This window comes from Tupaia chinensis, unplaced genomic scaffold (genome assembly GCF_000334495.1).
Source record: "Tupaia chinensis unplaced genomic scaffold, TupChi_1.0 Scaffold000574_1, whole genome shotgun sequence".
In the NCBI taxonomy this organism is placed as follows: Eukaryota; Metazoa; Chordata; class Mammalia; order Scandentia; family Tupaiidae; genus Tupaia; species Tupaia belangeri.
The window spans coordinates 1,993,384-2,002,592 of record NW_006160088.1 but is presented as its reverse complement, the minus strand read 5'-3'; positions in this window follow the sequence as shown (position 1 = coordinate 2,002,592).

Below are 9,209 nucleotides of genomic sequence, written 5' to 3'. Positions count from 1 at the left end.
CAGAAACAGAATGGAAACAGGTTTGGGGGCAAGCATTTTAGGACCTAAACTAGGCTGGGAGGAAGAGAGGACCTTCACAGCTGATAGGCCTGGGAGTGGTGGTTGATCCTGGGGACCCCTTTCTGTCACTCTGTGTGGCTGCCTCACACACCGTGCGTGTAGAGGTGTTGCAGGTTCTGCCAGCACCTGTGACGGCTTCAGTGCCTGGGATGTGAATGAAACCTTTGCCATGGCGGTTAAGAAGCTTTGGGCTGTAGGTAAGGGAAACCCCAATTCAAATGGTCTTGATAAATAGGGGTATTTGTTTGCTCATGAACCTACAAGTCTAGAAGCAAGGCAGCTTCTAGGTAAGGACTATTGGTGGCCCAACCATGTCATTCAAGAACGCAGGCCCTTCTTGTATCTCAGCACTGCCGTCCTTATCATGGGACTCCTCCTCCGGTGAGATGTCTCTTTCTTGATATCTCAGAATGGCTGCAGTTCCCCACTCTCTCACAGGGCTTCTCCTCTCCCATTAAAAAAGGGAGTCTCGGGAACCAGCAGTTAGCGTGATGGCTATGTCGCTGGACTCCTACGTAGTTGACCGCAGTTCATGTCCCTGACCCGGTGGCTTGAAACTCACGCCGGATGCGTGTGCGTGCGTGCCCAAGATCCCGAGAGGAGAATGGAGGAGAAGGGATTGAGGCGTGACCATCCCCCCTGGGGGGTGATTTCTCGCTTTCTGTCTCTCTGTCTCTGCCTGTCTGGCGAGCGCACGCGCCCTATAGCAAAAAATCTCTCCAAAAAAAAAAAAAAAAAAGGGAGTCTCCAAACTGGGGCGTGTTGGAATTTCTCCTCCCATTTGCAATTCCAGGGAGGTGAGACCCAGAGGGGCCAGGTAAATGCTGGGACGAGGCCTGGGAGGATCAGCCGGCCCTGTGCGTCCTTTCCCTCATCCGCCTAAGGGACTTTGATGCCTTTCCTTCCAGGTCCTATGAAGACGACAGCAGATAAGAAGTACGACAGTGTCAGAAACACGGAAAGGTGGTTCAGGAATGTGAGGCGGTCCGTTGGCTACCCCTGACTCCAGGCTGCACCTTTCTAATTTCTCCCAGTTTGGACACAAGAGCATGAGAGGGGCAGTATGACTTTCAGGGAGGTGACTGCTTGCTTCAGACCTCGCTGTAATTGAACAGAGTTTTGGAGCCCAAGGCAGGACAGTCTGAACTTGGGTCCTCATTTCTTCCATGTGATCATAGTTAAGGCCCAAGTGATCATAGTAAGTCCCTTCTCTGGGTGCTGACCTGGGAGGGGGAATGTCAGAGGGCCATTGAAGTCCCTTCTGGCTCTAGGTTGGTAAGTCTGATTGAACTCTTTACCCTGAGAGCAAGATACAAATGATTCTCAGTGTAGAGTCTTGTTTTAAATAAATAAATAAATAAACAAATAAATAATAAATACTTTACTGAGATATAGCTGGCATGCGATAAGCCTGGGACTCTCAGTTCTGGCCAGTGAATGCCAGGGACTAGCATGTCAACTCCCGTAGGTCTTCCACCACGTTGTGTTAGAGGCAATGGCGCTGTTTCCCAGCCGGTGCCTCTGCAGCCTTCAGAACCTCTAAGCAGCGCTATTCTTTCTAATTATCCTGACATTTCTGACAAGGCCATTGTTTCTTAATCCTAAAAAGATTTGAAAGCCTTCTAATCTGGCTGGGCTCATGTCACATGGTGCTGGCTTCCAGGGCTCCGTTAGTGGAAGTGCTTTAACATTCCCCAAAGGTCATAATGGAGCCAAGAAAGGGCTTCCAGGCCTGGGACGGGGAGAGAAAGAACTTGGAGAGAGTGATCACTTACAAAGTCAGGCGACCTTTGGGATCACGGCTCTCTCTGCAAGGAAGCAGGCTTGGTCCAATTCCTCCCATGCTCCCTTGGGAGAGCCCACAAGGTCAAGGGGGAGTGGGATGAGCCATCTGGGGGTGACTCATCCAAGCCATTCTGTGGGGAGCCCTCATGGCACCTGCAGCTGTTCTCAAGTCTTGGAGGTGGGGTGAAGCAGACGGGTCCTGCACCTGAGTTACAAGGAAAATGTCTCCCCCACTTTAGTCCAGGAAGTCAACAGCCATGTCACTAATGACTCTGCCTCCACTAAAAAGAATGTCATAAAAAATAATTCATAAGGCCAGCAAGTGGCCTGGTGGTTAAGGTGCTGGACTCCCACATGGTCAACTGCGGTTCAAGTCCCAGACCTGGCTTAAAAATTATGCCACGTGTTGGAGCATGTGTGCCCCAAACCCCAGGAGAATGAGGAAAAAAATTGTAGAATGGCCATTCCCCCAAGAGGGTGACTTTTCACTTTCCCACTCACTGTCTCTCTCTCTCTGTCTCTCTTGGGTGAGCACACACGCTTTATGGCAAAAACCTTAAAAAAAAAAAAATCACAGGTCAGCCCCATACCCCAGTAAAGGGAGCTGGATTCCCCATGGCCATCTGCATGTCAAATCCCAGCCCTGGTGGTTTGAGAAACACGCCAGACATGCATGTGTGTGCACGTCCCTAATCCCGACAGAATGAAGAAATGGAGGAGCAGGGCTTGTGGTGTGACCAAGCCCTGCTGGGGTGTACTTCCTCCCCCTTTCTCTCTCTGACAAGCACAAGGAACCGCTGGCAATTAAAAAAAAATTCATGGGGTCAGCAGATGGCATAATGGTTATGTCGCTGGACTCCTACATAGTTGACTGCGATTTGTGTCCCGAACCTGGCAGCTTAAAACTCGCATGGGCCGTGTGTGTGCTTGCCTGAAATCCCGAGAGGAGGATGGAGGAGAAGGGACTGCAGCATGGTCATCCCCCCCGGGGGGTGGTTTCTCGCTTTCTGTCTCTCTCTGGCGAGTGCAAGTGTCCTCTAGCAAAAAATTCTCTAAAAAAAAAGACAAAAAGAGTGCGTGTGCTTGCTGGAGAGACAGAGAGACAAAAAGACAAAGCAAGAAATCACCCCCTAGGGGGTATAGCCACGCCACAATCCCTTCTCCTCCACTCTCCTCTCAGGATGTTAGGTACACTCGCAAACACCCAGAGTGTTTTAAGCCATCGGGTCTGGGACACAAACTGCAGTGGATTACGTGGGAGTCCAGAGACGTCATCATCACGCCATCTGCTGGTCCCTCATCCCTGCGCTCTTGACATGGGCTAATTCTTTGTCGTGGGAGGCAGCACGCTGTATTGTTCTTGTCTTTTTCTTTCTTTCTTTCTTTTTCTTTTTTCTCTTTTAGTTTTGCTATAGGGCAGATGCATTCTCCAGAGAGAGAGAGAAAAAAAAAAGTGAAAAATTACCACCTGGGGAAGATGGCCACATTGTAATCCTTTCTCTTCCATTCCCCTCTTGGGATTTTAGGCATGCATGTACATGTGCCTGGCATGTTTTACAAGCTGCCAGGTCTGGGATTCGAATCGCAGTTGGCTGTGTGGGATCCAGACTCCGTAACTTCCATGCCACCTGTTGGCCCAACATCCCTTATTTTCACCTCTGCATGTCAGTAACACTCAACCCCAGTTGACAACCAAAAATGTCTCTGGACATTGCTGAATGTCCTCTGAGGGGCAAAAATGCTCTAATGTGATAAGGTCCTTTTTTGGTTTAAATCTTAAAAAGTGATACTAAACTATTGTTGTAGCTATCATTACCTGTGACTGTACGTGCCAGATGCTCTGCTAAGAGCATTACAGATAGGATCTCATTTATCCATAGCTAGTGGATTGTAAAGATCTTCTGTTTTCTTTTACTATGAGAAATGCACAAAGCAAAGGGGTCTTCTAATTTCTCTAGTTAAGTTACAAGTTCTCCTTCTGCCTTCCGCCTAGCCAGAAAGGGGGAGGGGCAGTGTGGGGCAGGGAAAAGATGTTAGAGTCCCAGGCCTGTGGCATCTCAGGAATGTGCTTTTGGACATCCTGCTTGCTCACCCTATTTGAGTTTCAGTCTTTTATAAAATGAGGCTAATGAGGCCTTACAAGGCCGTGAAGCTTCGAGGTAAAATCTGTGATGAGGGGAAACATACTCGCTTTGCTTACCTCTCTCCCCTCCATGCCTGGCTGCTGGGCCTGGCTCATAGCAGATGATCAATGAACGCTCTTCTTGAATGAATAGGTTGATGAAAGGAAGTGTCTGGCACCTGTCACAGGCCCTGGCCCCGATGTGTGCTTGATAAATACTGCCCGGCTGTGAGTGATGCAGACAGGCAAAGGGCAGAGACACCAGCAGGCATCTGGCATAGCAGAGAATGGTGCAAAGTAAAAATGGCCTCTCCCTGGAGGAGTTTAGGACCCAGGAGGATACGAATAACAATTAGCAATAGTTACAAATCATTAAATAATCGCAAGTGTAACAAGTCCCGCAGAGAGGAGGTTCGAGTCCCTGGCAGGCTCAGCTTGTACATAAGCACACCCAGTCATGGTCAGGGAGGACCACTGCCCAGAGCAGCCCAAGGACCTGGGCTCTGGAGACGATTTAGGTTTTAAGACATTGCTTTTTAAGCTTAAAACAATGAACCTTAAAGGAATACATTTCCATTGAGCTTTTAAACATTTAATAGGAGTTAAAAGTAATTAGGCTAATAAAATAATCTGTTTTGTTCCAATTCAATAAGTGCTTTCTTTTATTAACTTTGCTGTCCTTTAAGATTTGGATTAAAGTTTGTCTGTATTTGTAAAAGGTCACAGTCTGATGGATAGCCACAGCAAGGCGGCCACTTGTACTGGGGTTGCCAGCGAAGGCAGGGCCTTGCAAATCTGCCTTCCAGCTCTGACCCTGCACACCCTGGGTGTTGCCTTGAGCACATGTAGCTTACCCTGCTGAGCCTCAGTCTCCTCATTTGTATCACTGTGAAAGGTCCTGTGAGGACTGAGAACCTGAAGGTGTGTATGTAAAGCACCCTGTATACCTTGGGTACAGGGAGGGAGGAGGTGTTACTGACAATGAACGCCTCTCCTCTTCCTCTTTCTTCTGTTTTTTGGAGAAGTTTTAGCTATAGGGCGTGTGTGCTCGCCAGAAAGAGAGAGACAGAAAGCGAGAAATCACCCCTTAGAGGGGATGGCCATGCCGCAATCCCTTCTCCTCCACTCTCCTCTTGGGATCTTGGGCACGCATGCACATGTGCTTGGCGTGAGTTTAAACTGCCAGGTCCAGGACTCGAACCGCTGTTGACTACATGGGAGTCCAGTGACATAGCCATTACACTAACTGCTGGTCCCTCTTCCTCTTTCTCCTGAGATGGCCTCTCCAAGTTGCTCAGGTCAGGCGATGGTGTGGATAGGAAGCCTTCCTACCCCAGGCCTGGCTGGGAGCTCCACCAACCCCACAGTCTCCCTTTCAGGTGTCTTTGCAGTTATCTGACTGGGGTCACTTGCTCTGTGCTACCTTAGTGACCACTGGCAATCACGTGGCCTTCTCTCCATTCCTTGCTTTGCTCTGCACTGTTGGGAACGGCATTTCTCAGGATCTCTGGCAGTACTAGGCTTCTGGTTAGTTCTGTCAATGGGCCACTGATGGGAGACTGGAAAATACAAAGACAGGGGAAGCCATGGCGTTCTCTGTCTCTTCCAATCTCTTCTGTTTTGAGTGAGCTTTTTTTGGCAGGGGCTTCTTGTCCTCTCATAAGTCTTCTTCACGGTCCAGCCCTTCCAGACAGCCCTGGCTTCTGAGTGCTAACACCACTGTCCTTCCTGTCCCTCCATTAGCTTCTCAGCTTTTTCATCTTCGATGAACCAATTCTCTGTACTAAATCCCTTCCATGTGAGATGCCTAGATTGTTTCTCTTTCCCCAGCAGGACTCAGACAGGTGCATTTTATGTCCCCAGCCCCAACATGGCACCTGACCCTTATTAGGATCTCAGGAAGATAGTTTTTGTCTGAGTACATTTTCCTGTGTAATATTCCAAAAGAGGTGATTTCTGTTCACCTTTGCTAGGCTTTCCCCTTGGTCCCCCCTCACTTTCCATAACCTTAGCGATCTAGAAACATGAAGAGCAATTAAAGCGAGGTCCAGCCCAGAACATCCATGATCAAATATTTAAATCTTAGCAATCCTATCAGTTCATTTCTATTTCTTTTTCTCAAGTCCCAGGGTCTAATTGTACCCGTCGACATAACAAGTATAATTGGTGAGCCAACCTTAAATATCACCGACCTCTGCCCTTATCATCAATCACCAAGCTCAAATGAGAAGAGCAGGTTCAAGTGGAAGAGTCCGTTTTCAGAAACCAGCTCTGTCCAGCACCCCTCAGGCTTGCCCAGAGGCAGGACCTAAACTCCCCAGTCAGGGCCAGTGCAAAGGAGCCACTTCCAGCCATGTCTTGTCTGCAGTGGAATTAGTCTTGGAGGAGACTTAAAGTGATAGCTGATAGAAGACAGACGAGGCCTGACTTCAAATGACTGGGGCAGTGGGGTAAGCGGTCTCTAAGCTGCCAGAGGACACGAGTTTGCCCCCATCAGGGGCCACCTGCGGTGTGGTGTTCCTTCTCCTCTGTACCTTGTCTGCCCTCTCCCCTGCAGTCATCCTCCAGGGCCTAAATGTTGCCCCGCCATGAAGCTGCTCCGGAGAGGGCACATCACTTCTCTTCCAGGATTCTCTGGGGATAGACAGGGCCCTGACACTGCCTGGGTAGAAAGACCTGGAAGTGCACATGACCTTTGACCTCCAGCTAGCTGACCCTCCCACGCACCACCCCCTCCGCCCTGTGGAGAGGCTGCAGTGTGTATGTGGGCAGATACATGCTTATCCTGATCGCGACTTAAATGAGCGAGATGGGGACTATCAGTGTGCTTGCCAGGCACCTGCAGGGGACTCGTCTGGGCCCTGTCCCTGACCTCAGGACCAGAACTGAGGGCAGGGAGGGGGAGCAGGCATCTGTGTTTTTTCCTAAGTCCTCCTGGTGATCTTCAAGTTTGAAAATGACTGAAATGACTCTAGTAAGGGACCGCAGTGTTAGATTTTAGAAAGCAGAGTTTTCATGACGAGGACACCTCATGATACATGTATGTATAAGCATGTGGGGCCGAGGAGGAGCACGTATGTGCTGTGTGTGAATAACTGACAACGGTTTTAGGTCCCGTGGCAGGATCTTAACGCAGTCCTTATTACCGTCTGTGAAGCAGAGTCACAGTCCTCATTTTATGGATGCGTTGGAGGCCCACAGAGGGAAAGTAACTGTCCGTGTCTCACAGGTGCAGAGGGGTGGGGTCCACTTTTGAATGATGGGCTGACACCAAAGTCCACGCTCCAGCCAGTCTGCAGTGCTGCTTATTTGTGAGCTGGGATTTTCCTGGGACAGGTTTTCTGTAACTTTCAAGAACAGGTCCCCTAGCTTATAAGGAACTCCAGCCTGTCTCATGACACCTGCTGGAGGCTGCGATTCTGACATTCTGAGGTTTTCCGCCATCCCCTGGCCCCTCAGTAGAAGCCCCACATGGTGTTACAGGGACTCTCGCCCGCTCTGTTCCCAGTTCGGCTTGTCGGTGCTGGGTGAAGCATTCACACCATGCTTCGGTTCGAAATAGGCTGAGGGAACAGAACTATGAGGCAGGTGACTTGACCTGTCCTGTCCAGGGTGAGTGCAGGAATAGAAGGAAGGGCCTGGTACAAGACACCCGCCTTGGCTTTGAAACGGGGCCTCAGATGTGACCACTTTGAGCTCAGATGCAACTCCTTCCAAAACACATTGCCAGTAGACTGGATATAGCCGCCACCGGCCTCCTACACTGTGTGTAAACGGATTCACTCAGTTACTTTTCATTGGTGGGAAAATATACTAAGACTATCCCATTGGGAAAGGAGTGTTACAAATTGTATTGTTCTCATTGAAAAGCTGGGAGCACATGTACACAAACGTACAGTGCTTTGGAAACTGTCAAACTGTTGGGGAAAAGTGGATCCCGTAGTTTCAGGCTGGGCTTCTTTGCTACAGAACTTTTTTTTTTTGGAGAGGTTTTTTCTTTTTTTTTCGCTATAGGGTGCGTGCGCTCGCCAGACAGAGAGAGACATAGAGACAGAAAGCGAGAAATCACCCCCCAGGGGGGATGGCCACACCGCAATCCCTTCTCCTCCATTCTCCTCTCGGGATCTTGGGCACGTACGCACACGTGCCCGGCGTGAGTTTTAAGCCACCGGGTCCGAGATGCGAACCGCGGTCCACTACGTGGGAGTCCAGCGACGTAGCCATTACACTAACTGCTGGTTCCCGCTACAGAACTTTTCAGAGCTTTAAAAATGCTAATTCTTGGCCAGCTCTGTAACCTGGTGGTTGAGGAAGCTGGATCCCATGTGGTTGACTATAGTTCAAATCCCAGCCCTGGTGGTTTGAAAAATATCCGGTGTGTGTGAGTGTGTGTGTGTGTGTGTGTGTGTGTGTCTTCAGAATCCTGAAAGGACAGAGAAATGGAAGAAGGCTTGAGGTATGACCATGACCCATTGGGGGTACTTTCTCCCTCTTTTTCTGCCTCTCTCTGGAAAACATATTCCCTCTTTGACAATAAAAAGTGCTAATTCTCAGTGTGGAGTCCTAGGAATGGGGTAGAGTTGTCCATATCTCTGATGTTCTTTTGACCATGAACCTTCCAGATCCTTGGGGGGACTAACCTCCCCCAGGATACACTTTGTCAAACTGAGGACTGAAAATCCAGAATAAATACTAACCTCTGACCTGTACATGACACTTTAGGGCTAGTCCTCAGTGGATGTCAGACACAGTCTCCTCCAATAGGGTTCTCAAGGGACAGAGGAGAAGGCCATCTATGGTTGCTGTCAGCCAAGGCAAGACTGAGAGTGGGGGCATGGGACACCGGAGGTGGGACAAAGGGCCCGTGTCAGTCCCCATCCACCCCAGGAGATGAGGCCAGCACCTTTCACTGACCTGACTAACAGGGCCGTGCCTGTAGGAAGCCCTCTTGCTCCCTGGCTCCCCAGCCAGCATGAGGCTCCAGCCAGACACTTCACGGCTTGCTACAGGACCTCGGCATGGATGTTAGGAAGCACAGTGTGCCAGGTGGCCCATGGCATAGCTTCCTGGTTAGTGGGCTTGAGCCAAGGCTGGCCCTAGGCCATGTGGCTAGATTGTAGCCTTTCCATGCATCCCCCAATCACATGTAGGATGCCTAGGATAATACCAAAGTCCAAATCCTCTTGTGATTAACTTACTTATTATTATTAATTATTATTATTATATATATTATATTTATATA